This window comes from Marmota flaviventris, chromosome 1 (genome assembly GCF_047511675.1).
Source record: "Marmota flaviventris isolate mMarFla1 chromosome 1, mMarFla1.hap1, whole genome shotgun sequence".
NCBI lineage: Eukaryota > Metazoa > Chordata > Mammalia > Rodentia > Sciuridae > Marmota > Marmota flaviventris.
This window is the reverse complement of record NC_092498.1, coordinates 323,415-335,685: the sequence shown is the minus strand read 5'-3', so window position 1 is coordinate 335,685 and position 12,271 is coordinate 323,415.

Here is a 12,271-nt window from a genome sequence, read left to right as displayed (position 1 = left end):
TTTCCTTGTTTCGTGGTAATCTTCTTCTCATGCTCTTCCTTCCTACTCTGTTTTGAGTCACCTCCCTTTTATCAGAGAAGACATTCAGCATTTGTTTTTTAGGGATTGGCTAGCTTCACTTAGCATAATCTGCTCTAGTGCCATCCATTTCCCTGCAAATGCCATGATTTTGTTATTTTTTAGTGCTGAGTAATATTCCGTTGTGTATAAATGCCACATTTTTTTAATCCATTCATCTGTTGAAGGGCATCTGGGTTGGTTCCACAGTCTAGCTATTGTGAATTGTGCTGCTATGAACATTTATGTAGCTGTGTCTCTGTAGTATGCTCTTTTTAGGTCTTTTGGGTATAGTCCAAGAAAGGGAATAGCTGGGTCAAATGGTGGTTCCATTCTCAGCTTTCCAAGGAATCTCCATACTGCCCTCCAAATTGGCTGCACCAATTTGCAGTCCCACCAGCAATGTACAAGTGTACCCTTTTCCCCACATCCTCGCCAGCACTTGTTGTTGTTTGACTTCATAATGGCTACCTTTCTTACTGGAGTGAGATGGTATCTTAGAGTGGTTTTAATTTGCATTTCTCTGATTGCTAGAGATAGTGAGCATTTTTTTGTGTACTTGTTGATTGATTGTATATCCTCCTTTGTGAAGTGTCTGTTTAGATCTTTGGCCCATTTTTTGATTGGGTTATTTGTTTTTTTGTTGTTTAACTTTTTGAGTTCTTTGTATACTCTGGAGATTAGTGCTCTATCTGAAGTGTGAGGGGTAAAGATTTGTTCCCAGGATGTAGGCTCCCTATTTACCTCACTTATTTCTCTTGCTGAGAAAAAAACTTTTAGTTTGAATATGTCCCATTTGTTGATTCTTGATTTTAACTCTTGTGCTCTAGGTGTCCTATTAAGGAATTTGGAGCCTGACCCCACGAGATGGAGATTAGGGCCAACTTTTTCTTCTATTAGATGCAGAGTCTCTAGTATTTTAAAGGGCTCCAATTATCTTTCTGTTATATACTCTAGTTAATTCTGAGAGTATATATTGTAGGACTTCTTTTCTTTTAAATTGGTGGATGTGTGTTTTATAGCCCTAATGTGATCTATCTGTCCCATGTGAGATTGAGAGGAATGTGTATTCTGCTGCAATTGAATTAAATATTCTGCAGGTGTTAATTAGATGTATCTGATTGCTGGTGCTGCTCTTCTGTCTAAGGATCTGTTCATTTCCAATACAGGGCGCAGGCATCCTGCTACACGTGGATCCCTCTATGTCCGCTGCAGTCCTGTTTGGTGTTCTGTTGTCAGGCACACACGTAAGGACTGTCATGTCTGCTGCGAATCATTGCACAACGCCCCTCTCGCGCGCTGATGGCTTCCCCTGCTTGGAAGTCTGTCTGGTCTGAAGTTGGTGTAATACTCTGTCCTTGTTTGCTTACTGTTAGCGTGGTGGACCTTTCTCAACAACTTCACCTTCTGTACCGATGAGTTTTTATGTTGAAGAGTGGTTTCTAAAGACACCACCTAGCCCGAGTCTTTCCTTATCACTTGGACAGCATTCAGACCTTCCTGTGTAGATGGCTGTTGGCACAGGTGGATCGCTATCTTCCTCATGTGTGCTGCTGGGTCCCACCCATCGCCCTCTTCTCGGCTTCTTCTCTTCATCCTGCACCTGTCCTTCACGTCTGCCCTCTCTGGTCGTAGTGGGACACTGTGTATGATTCCCTTTTTCTTCTCTCTCAGCACATCGCTAGCCCTTTGGTCTTTTCACTCTTCAGTGGAACCATTGCGCTTGAGTCTGCAGCATGTGGTAACGACAGGTCCACTGACGAGGAGCACTGCCCTGCTCCACGGACAGCGTCAGCAGGACACAGCATTCCAGCCCTCCTCCACCCCCGGAGACTCCTCTTCTACTTGCTTTTACTTGTAAGCTGCAATCATCAAATGCGGTTGCCATTGTTATTTGCTATTTATTCCTAATTAATAATAGGAATACTTGTGTTTATTTCTTTCTTAATACTTCCTTTCTTTTTGAGGTCTGATTTTCTGACCTAGGTCATTTTCCTTCTCTCAGAATGACTTTTTCAAACACTTCTTGCGAGGCAAGGCTACTGGCAATGAATTCTGTCTGTCTGAGAAAGCCCTGATTTCCTTATCATTTTTGAAGATGAATTTTGCTGGATACAGAATTCTCTTAGTGGGTTTTCTCTCAACACTTTGAATATTTCATTCCACTCTTTTCTTGCTAGTCTGGCTTTTGGAGATGGAATCTGATGTCATTCTTAACTTTGGTCCTCACTGTTAAGATTCTTTCTCTTTTCTCTGTGTCTTCAGTTTTCTGCAGTTGGAACGTGATGTGGCAGGCGCAGGGGTGCTGTTCTCTGGTGTACGTCATCTGCCATGGTTGCTCCAAGTGTTCTTCCTCTTTCTTCTTCTGGTCTTCCCACTGTATGTGCCTTGCACCTTCTGGAACTGACCCACGTCTCTTGGAGTTTCCGTTGTGACTCCTCATTCTTTTCTAACTTTGGGGCCAGTTGTGGAGTCCCACTTCCCCCCTTTTCAAGACCACTGCCTTCTCGCTGGTCACGCCGAGTCTGCACATGCGCCTGCTGAGGGCCTTGCCGGCCTCTGTCCACCAGGCCCATCTCCTCTGTGTCTCCCTTGTAGCCGCTGCCTGTCCCGGGCCCCTGGTCTGATGATGCCAGCCTCCCTCTGCATCCGGCTCTTCGAACATCTTCAGTCTGGGACACGCAGCTCCTGCACCTGTGTCCCCTGTTATGCGGAAGCCCTGTGGGCCCTGGTGTGGTGAGGCAGGTGGGCTGAGGGCTGCCGCCTCTCCGGGCCGTGGCCTTCACACGTGTGCTCAGTTCCCACCACTCTCAGGTGGGTCAGCAGGGCTGCAGGGTCTGGAATCGGGGTTCCCTCCCCGGGTCTCTCAGGCACTGGTGAGTCCCAGCAGGCTAGATGCTGTTTGACCATTGTGATTCATTCCAAAAGGCTGACTTTCCCCTCCTGCTCTGGAAATGCCAGGGATTTTTCTGTGAGATTCACTGTGAGAACCCGTTGTTGCCCTGGGTATAAAACTCACAAAAGCCTGCCTCCAGGTCTGGTCCCTGGAGTGAGCTCAGTTGGTCTATCCCAGCCTCCAACATCATTCAGCCTGGTTTTCCTGGGCTGGGATCTGCTGCAACCAAGCGTGCTTCTGTCCTCTTTCCAGCTGGGGCTGTAGCTCCCCTCTTGCCTCAGCTCTCTAGTGGATCAAGGAGCAGGTGCTGGTTTTCGGGTCGGTCTCCCTGTTTCTAGTGAAGATGGCCCACAGCGTCCAGGCTCCCTCTGTGACAGCCTGAGCTGGAGGAGCACTGAAAACCCTTTCTTCTTCCTTCCTTCCTCCCTCCCTCCCTCCTCCTCTTCCTCCTCCTCCTCCTCTTTTTCATTAAGGAAAAATGCAAGCTAGAAGGGGGTGGAATGTTGAATGATGGTTTGCAAATCTGCTGGATGCCTGCTCAAAGTGTTTTCCAGAGTGTAGATCAGGTATCCTCAACATTTACTTGATACTGGTTAAACTTAAGGAAAGCAGATCAACTGATTAGTTGATCAGGAGGTTAACCCATAGACCAGTGGTCAGATTTTCTGTGCTTTGTGAGACCCGGAGCCTTGGCAGTTACGGCTTTATTCTCCCACAGGGCAGCTGGCTCCACAGAGCTGACAGATGGACACCAGGGGTTCTGCCTCTGCTCCACCAGAACCCTGCAGAGCCCTGCAGACTGGCCTTCCAGCACAAAGAAGGGCAGGGTAGGCCCCTCACAGGCCTCCGTCGGCAGCTCCGAGTCCGGGCTCTTCCTCTCACCATGCTGTGGTGGTCACAAAAGCAGTGTCCTTGCAGGTGAGACATCTGGGACAGGTGCCCCCCACTCCTCACCCAGAGTGAGCCAGCCCCTCCCTGGGGTTCCAGGTCAGGGCCTGACTGAGCTGCAGGGTCCAAACAGGCCTGAGAGTCTGCACCCCTTCAGACAGGCGTTCCCCAACCCCCAGGGCTGTGTGGATGCTGAGAAGGGGCCCAGCCGCCAGAGCTGGATGTGCTGTGCTGTGGGGACAGGTTTGTGAGGCCATCCCTCCTGCCAAAAGTGACAGAAGACCATGCGACAGACCAGGGTGAAATTGAACTCCTGGGAGACCTGCTCAACACCTCTGCGTGGTGACAAAGGATGCACCCCCAGATGTGGGGGCTTGGGCTTGCCGTGCTGGGACTGAGCCTGGGGAATGGGGTAGTTTGGGGCTCACGGGAAGACAAGGGATCCTGGCGGCAGCAGGGGGCCGGGGAGCTGTGCCTGAACACCTGCGGGTCTCTTGCTGAGGCACATGGGCATCCTCCTAGGACTCCCACTGCCCTTTCATACAAATGCTCCATCATATGTGCCTTTGAACCAGGGCCCATCCCAGGGCTGAGCCACCTGCTGGTTCTGCCCTGAGTTACTGTGGCAAACGTCCCTTACCAGAGGGTCCCAGTTTGGACGTATTATATGAAGCACTGAGGTCTACACCTGCCTCACCTCCCACGTGACGCCCTCCGTCTGCACAATATCCAGCCTGCTTTGGAAACGTGGAATTAGGCAGTTAGAGGGTTCTTGGCCTCCGGAATCCAAAGCATGAGGTCCACAGACCAGTGCGGAGAGAGTGATAAGAGATAGACGTCATTATCCAAAGTACATGTATGAAGACATGAATCGGTGTGAACATACTTTATATACAGAGACATGAAAAATTGTGCTCTATATGTGTAATAAGAATTGTGATGCATTCCACTGTCATGTATGTAAAAAATAAAATCAATTAAATATAAAAGAATAAAGTAGGGAAAGGCTCGTGGTGGGCTGCCTGTTCTTTGCTGGGGTTGTTTCGGCTTATCTGCTGGCTCAGCGGGGGTCCAGAGGGGTCTGTGCTCATCAGGGTTGCTGATGTGGACCAGTCAAGCTCTTCAGGCTTCAGGGCAATAAGCCAATCAGGAGTGCACACTTCCAATCCCGTCTTCACACAATTAGAAGACGGGTCTCCCCTGGTGGTTTCTGATGCCTGTTAGAAGAGGAAGCGTTGTGGGTGGGGGTCTGCTGGTGGTCAGCTGTTGCTAGGGTAAGGGTAGGACAGCTGAGGAAGGTGGCTGTGGCTGCATCTGGGAGGAGCAGAGCAGAGGTTCTGGTCAGAGGAGGCCGGTTTTGACCTGGCAGGGAGTGGCGAGTCCCCGGATGTCCTCCAGACGTCCTGTCCTCCAAGGCCCTTATCCTGGCTGCCTGTGGGACGGGGGTCTGTCTTCCCACCTCACTGTCCCTCGGACTGGGCCCCCAGGGATGCCCAGCCCTTCCGGAACTCTCCCAGTCTTCCTGTCTAGGTTGGGCGTCCTGCCTTGGGAGAGCCTGGCACCTGCAGGCAGAGGGAAGCAGGGTGCCCTTTCTTACTGGAGAAAGGTGAAGACTCAGGTCTGGGTGAGCAGTTTAGTCCCAAGCAGGAGACCCTCAGGGAGGCTCCAGGATTGGCTCAAGTGCTGAGCAGGGGCCCCTCTCCCACCCAGGGCAAGTGGGACTAGAAAATTCCTCTGGCCTCTTCTCTGGGCCCAACTATGACCTCGCTTCTTGCACCCACTGTCAGGTAGGTTTCACCCCCTTTTGGAGAAGAGCCACCCTCAGCTGAGCCTTGCAGGTGTCCCAGAGCAGGCACGAGCAAGCTCAGACCCACCCTGTCCCCATGTCTGACCTGCTGACCCCTCTGCTGACCCCTCTGGCCTCCACTCTCACGTCCTGGCTCTTCACCTGGCCTTCCGCACGGCTCCTCAGTGTCCCTGAGGTCACACATCCCTCTTCCCACCAAGGAGTTGGCCTGCGTCCGCGTGCGCCCCACCCACCAGCCCCTCCTTCTTGTCATGGGTGCCCTGTCCTTGTTCCTCACGGGCAGCTGAGGGCTGCAGCTCCTGCCATCCAGGAAGCACCTTCTGTGTTCACCTCGGTCCTCTCAACTCCTGGGAAGCGGGTGTGGATTTCTCCCTCCTTTTTTCTGAAGTGTGAGTGGGGTTCTGAGTTTGCCAGGTCTCGGGTCAGTGACAACAGAAGCCCCATTCAGATCCCACTGCCTCTCTCACCCGTGCTCTCTGCTCACGTTTCTGTTTTGAAATCTCGGAGTCGTGAAACTGATCAGCAGTGCTGGAACACTGTGAGGCCCAGACGCGCGGAAGGGGGAAAGGGTCGGAAGTGACACCCACCACCCTCCTGGAGGCGGCTCCCTGCATCTGCAGAATGACGCTGATTGTTCCTGCTCTCTGTGTCTGTGTTTTGAAAATTGAGATTTCTCCCTCAGGGCTCCTGACACCACCCTGTAGTGGGGGCAGCAATTTGGGGAAGTGGATGAGCTGGGTTGTTCGCTGTGCTAGCAGATGGTTGTGAAGGGGAGGCTCCATTAGGGACCCTCAACACCACCCCCAGCACACCTCAAGCTACAGGAGAGGGAGCAGTGCTCACCCCACCTGAGCCGCGGCCGGTGCCAGGCAGGAAACCAAAGTGTGGACACAGGAAGGATCGGGCATTTTCACAGCCGAGCTGAGGCTGTGAGTCTGGCCTCACGTGTCAGCCTGGCCTGAGTGCGAGCAGTGGACACTCGCAGGTGGTCCCCAAGAGTCCGTGGTGAGAGCAAGGCCTCTGCTCCTGGGCGGCTGGCCACAGACCAGGGCCAGGGCTGAGCTCACCCCATTTCTCCTTGGTGGAGACCACACATCTCTGCCTTAGGCTACCCACCTCAAGTTTTCTTCAGACAGGTGATGTGTCCAGTGGCGACCATTTCAGCATGGGTGGACTGGGAAAGCAGGACTTTACGTTCTGCAAGGAGAAGTCTGGGTGGAAAGAGCCCCATGTGGCTGGTGTGGAGAATGGACAGTGTCCAGGGTCAGCAGAGCCTGGTGCCCGCTGGTGGTCACCCTGCAGGGTTGGTCTTGTGTGTTTCCAGTGCCCACTGTATGCACAGCTTGGTGGAGAATCTGAGGGTGCAGGAGACCCATGGGGCCGGGGAAAGGGTGAGGAGGTGACAGCCTTCACTGGGCAGCAGCTCTGAAAGATGGGTCCAGGGCTGCCTGGGCCACGAGGCTTGGGGCACAGGCACCAGCTGGGCGTCATGGTAACAGATGTGCTGCCGTTCACCTGGCTGACGTCTTAGGGAGGAGCACAGGACAAGCTTGGAAGACGCACCATAGGGAAGCTTCAGCTGCGTTTTAGCAGAAACGAGAATCCGGTTGAGGAATGAATTGGTAAATTGGACTAAGCCTAAGAGTCTGCTCTAAGATGAACAGGAAGAGGCCATGGATTACTGCAGTCCCTTTGTGATCCACAGTGCTCTCCTGAGCTATGGTGAGGATTTCCAAGCCACACTGCCCCCGAGCAGCAGCTCACTAAGGAACCCTGCTTCTGAAGCGCAGGCTGGAACACGCCCTCTTCCTGCTCTCTGGTCCCTCTCTCGTTCTAGATGTATTTTCTAAGCAGAAGGGGAGAGGTAGATGAGGGGGAGGGTCTCAAGAATCCACCTGTACCCAGGGTTTCCAGAGAGTTGCTTCCTGTCAGCACCTGAGCAGTGCTTTCAAGAGCGACACCATAGAGGTGGTGATACCTACCTCTGGCCTGCTGTGTGCCCAGTGACCAGCTCACAGGCCCCTCTGGTTTTGACCCTGTGGTAGCCAAGTCAAAACCCAGGGAATCCTGACTTGTCTGGCTCTGCCACTTGACCTGGCCATCACCTCTAGTACACAGTGCTCAGTTGCAAAGTGGACCGAGACAGCAGGTGAACCATCCTGACCTCCTCTGGAAGACCAGGCCAAGCTGGTGCTTAAGGCCAGACTGGTGCATTTTCATAGCAAGTTGGAGCCTTTAAAAGAACAAAGTGAACTTAACACCACAGGAATCTTTGCCTGAAATGCTGTCAGAGCTGGGAAAATGTCCTTAAGTTTATTGTATTATGCCAGCTTAGACACTCAGGCCTGGTCTACACCTGGAGTCAGAGAATGTGGCCTGTGTGTGGCTGTGTTACCACACCCCAGAGCATCCTCTTTGTCTGAGGAGAGAAAGGTTGGCGGTGGCTATGAGCTTCCCAAGACCACCTCTCCAGGAGCATCACCTGGAGAAGACGCCAGGGCTGGGAACAGGAGCAAATGCCTCTGAGCAGCAGGGCCTGGCGCATCTCCCTGAGCGCCACAGTTGCAGATGTGCTGGTGCTGGGCATGGGTACTGGTCACCTGGAGGCCCTTACCAGTGGTCCAGAGCTCTGGGTCAGATTTATGGACAACCACAAAGACTGAATGGGTGGATATTAAGTTAAAAACAGTCACAAGAACTAAAGATAATGTCCTTGGATGTCCCTGACATTGTCTTCAGTGTCTCTGAAGGATGGAGACGATGGCAGGGGTCAGGTACATCAAGAATGCCGAGAGCTCAGAAGCTATCTGAACAGTGGTGTGGCCTTGTGGCGCAGGACACTCAGAGTGAGGACACTTGTCCCTCCAGGCAGGGACACCATCCCTGCTCAGGACAGCTAGGAGCAAACGGCTCTCTGGACTCTGAGGCACGGAGGAGGAGGGCAGGAAGGCTTGATGGCCAGAGTGGACCGGGCTCAGCCCATCCCTAAGAAAGCACCTGTGTCTTTGCTCCGAGGTTATATTGCTGTCCTGAAGAGGTGCTCAGACTGGATTGGGCACCGGGAGCATTCGCCTGCTTGCTGTCATTATTGAAACGTCATTTGCTGTCACTTGTGGCAGGAGGAAAAGGCCTTCCAGGGCCCTGTCGTGGGGATGGTCACCCGGGCCATGTGTTGGTTGAGCCCAGACACCAGGCCAGACACGGAGCCAAGTGCTGGGGAATGTGCTCAGTGGGCCCTGCCAGTTAGGGGCCTGCACTCAGGGCTGAGCAGAGTCCTCGGGGGAAGACAGCCTCACGAATTAGGCAGGTCCATAGAGAAACAGGAGAGCGGCCTCGTTAGGGGAACTGGCTCGCTCAATGGCGGGGCCCGAAAAGACCCCAGCAGCTGGGACCGAGAAAGCTGAGAGTGTGGCTCGGGCCACGTCTGAAGGCCTCAGAGCCAAGGAAGCCCCCGCTATGATTCCTGGTCCCAGGGAGCCCAGGGGCTGCTGGCGTGAGTCCCAGAGTCCAGAGAGCTCTGATATCCAAGGGCAGGGAAGAGGGTCCTGGCTCCAGAGCCAAGGGCAAGGATTTACCCTTCCTCTGCCTTGTGTTCGGGCTGGGGCCCAGCCTATGGGGGTGCCCCCATCCCGAGGACTGGTCTTCTCCACCCAGAAACCACAGTCTCAGGTCTCCTCCAGAATCTCCCTCCCCAGCATGCACAGAGGTGAACTTCCTGCTGTCCAGGTGCCCTCCGCCCAGCCACGCTGACGCCTAACACTGACCACCACGTGGCCGCGCATGTCCCCGTTCATAGCTCGTGCTCCCCGAGTTTTCGTAGGTGTTTGTCAGACTCGAGGGCGTCCGGCTTCCCAGCACACTGTGCTCTTGTGCCTCAGTGGGACGGACAGGGCCTCGACGCTCTCATAGGGGAGGATCAGAGGGGACGCAGGAAGACGGCAGGCTGGCTCATTTTCAGGTGTCTATTTGCCCATCAGGGACAGCTTCGAATCAGAAATACCAGGTGGGAGTTTCCGTCTCAAATAGCGGGGCAGGAGAGAGCAGGTCACAAGCTTCGCGCCCACGAGGCAGGCGGAGGCTCACCTCCTGTTCGCCCTGGTCGTGCCCTCTGGTTGTGAGCTCCTAGTGCAGACTCAGATGAGGGCTGGGACCAGAGAAGTTCCCAGAGTACACTGACTGGTGTAACTGGCACACTCAAAAAATAGTTTCCTCCTTAATTCTTGAAGTCGGGGTAGAAGTTGCCCAGGGAAGAGTGGAAGTTCTCCAGGGAACGCATTCGGTGAAGGTGCAGGTGAAGGCCACAGGGACTCCTGCTCATCCCTATGCCGAGTCACAGCCCCACTCCCTCCGCTGAGCCTGGCACCTCAGAACACCACAACTGAGCATTGGGCATTGTGAGACCAGGTCTGAACGGCAGCCTGCCAGGGGCATTGGGCTGGTCCGTCTGATGTTCAACACAAACTGATTGCACAGCTGTTTGACTTTCATGTCTCAGCAAGGCTGCAAACTTGTCAGTAGCCCGTGACATCTTGCTGTCCCTGTGTTGCCGAGGATAGCTTTCAGTGCGAGGACCTGTGCTCTTAAGTTACAGCATTCTGTCCACTCCTCAGCCTCTCCACAGGAGATCGGGCCAGACAGAAAGCCCGAACGCCCAACCCGTGAGCAGGAATCATTCAGTGCTTCGTGTGCATGGTGCATGGCTTGGTTTTGAGAAGAATGAGCAGGGAGACCAGAGGCAGGGCTCATCACAGCATGTGCCATTGCCAGGGAAGACCTGTCCACAGCTTGTTGCAGAAGCTACCACCTCTTCATGCTTCACTCTGCCAGACTCAGAGGGCCAGAGCAGGGATCAAGTGGACAGACAGCAAGTGACGCCATCCTGTGTGCTAATCCAAGGCACTTCTGAGTGGTGGGCAGGGAATATACCCTCTGGGACTCTGTCCTGCAGGGGAGGAAGTCTGTTAACCCCAGGAGTCTGCGTGCGCTCCCAGTCTTCTTCACTGTGACTGACAGCCCTCAGTTTGATGCTTTAAATCACGTCTTCCTTGGATGGTCACCTCCTGCCTTAATTTTCTTCCTGCAGTGTACCAACCTTCTGGAATGTAGATGTTTCCATGTGTATGTTAAAAGCAGGGTGGGAACTGGAGGAGGACTGAAGAGTGAAAGGCAGAGGTGGCCATCTGAGGCCCTGTACTCTTTTTCCCTACCATCTGCAGGGGGCAGGAGGTTTGGGGAGGAACCTGGATGTTGTGGGCACAGCATCAGAGCCTCATGAGACTGGCCAACTTCTAATGTCACCTGTCCAGCTGCAGGGGCTTCATGAGCACCCTGCCATGCTCATAGCCTCATGGAGTTTAGAGCCCACAGGACCCTGGGGACCACTGACACCCCAGGGCCTCATCACATGGGACAGAGCACTTGCTGAAGGACATGGAGCTGGGGCAGAAGGTAATGCTTCACCCTCAGGATTCTTCCAGAGCCCTAGCAGCCAGCCCAGTTGGCGAGTGGGAGAGGTGCACTGGAGCTGGGAGGACACACCCAGGACAGGCATGTGGCCAGTCCTGCAGTGAGCAGGAAGGTGGAAGGCAGCGTGTGCATGGGCCTCATCCTGCAGTCCTGAGGCTGGTCTCCTTGCTGGCAGAGGCCCGGCTCTCCAGGTAGCAGCTCCACACCCTCCCACCACTGTGGCTGGGGATCCTGCAGCGGGTACTTGCTAGATGCCTTCTGCATCCAGATTTAAGTGTGGTCTAGAGGCTGCTCCAGGGAGGTCTCTGGGGGAGGGTTCCATGGGCTCTAGAGGCTGCTCCACAGCGGCTCTCTGCTCCGTCAGTCCGGGTTGGACATGTTCTCAGTACACTTGCTGCCATCGTGAGCAGCATGGTGGTGGGGCTTGGTATGGAATCCTGGTGGTCTAGCCTCTGCCTCAGGCCCCCTCCTCATTCAGAGGCGGCCTTGTCTGTGGGTACAGAGAGGCAGGCCTGCCCCTGTCGTGTGTGTCAGGGAGTCTGCCTCTGACTGTTCAGAGGGAACTCTGAGTCCCAGGATGAGCTGAGCGTGGCACTCAGCCTCAGGCAGACACAAGGTGCAGTGTGGGAGCTGCTGCTGTGCCCGCCTGTGCCCACCCTGATCTGCCTGCGAGGCCTTGCATTCTTGTCCGTCATGGAAGAGAGAGAGAAAGAGAGATTGAGAGAGGACCCTAGGATCCCAAGTCAAGTCCTCATTTATTCATTAAAGAGGAAAACATCATCCACAGGAGATGCTCATTATGCTGTAACAAAATGTGATTTGTTCCGTTAGAGATAAGGTCCAGCCCGGCACTGGTCCAGTTCATTAGGACAGATTAAAGAGACCGGAGAAGACCATTGAAAAGAGGCCAACATGACCCAATTCTTCTTGCAATGCCGCTGTTTCACATTCTCTTTGAATAAGACAATATTTCCTTTAAAATTTTCTTTTCCTTATAGTTCTGCTTATGAAATGCTCTTTTGGAAACACTGTCTTAATGCAGTCTTCTAGGGATTTAATTCCCTAGGAAACAGAAGACTGCAGGGCTCTGAGTCACCAGCCAGAGGGCACGTGGGCCCCAGGGCATCAGCCAGAGGGCACATGGGGCCCTGGGGCAT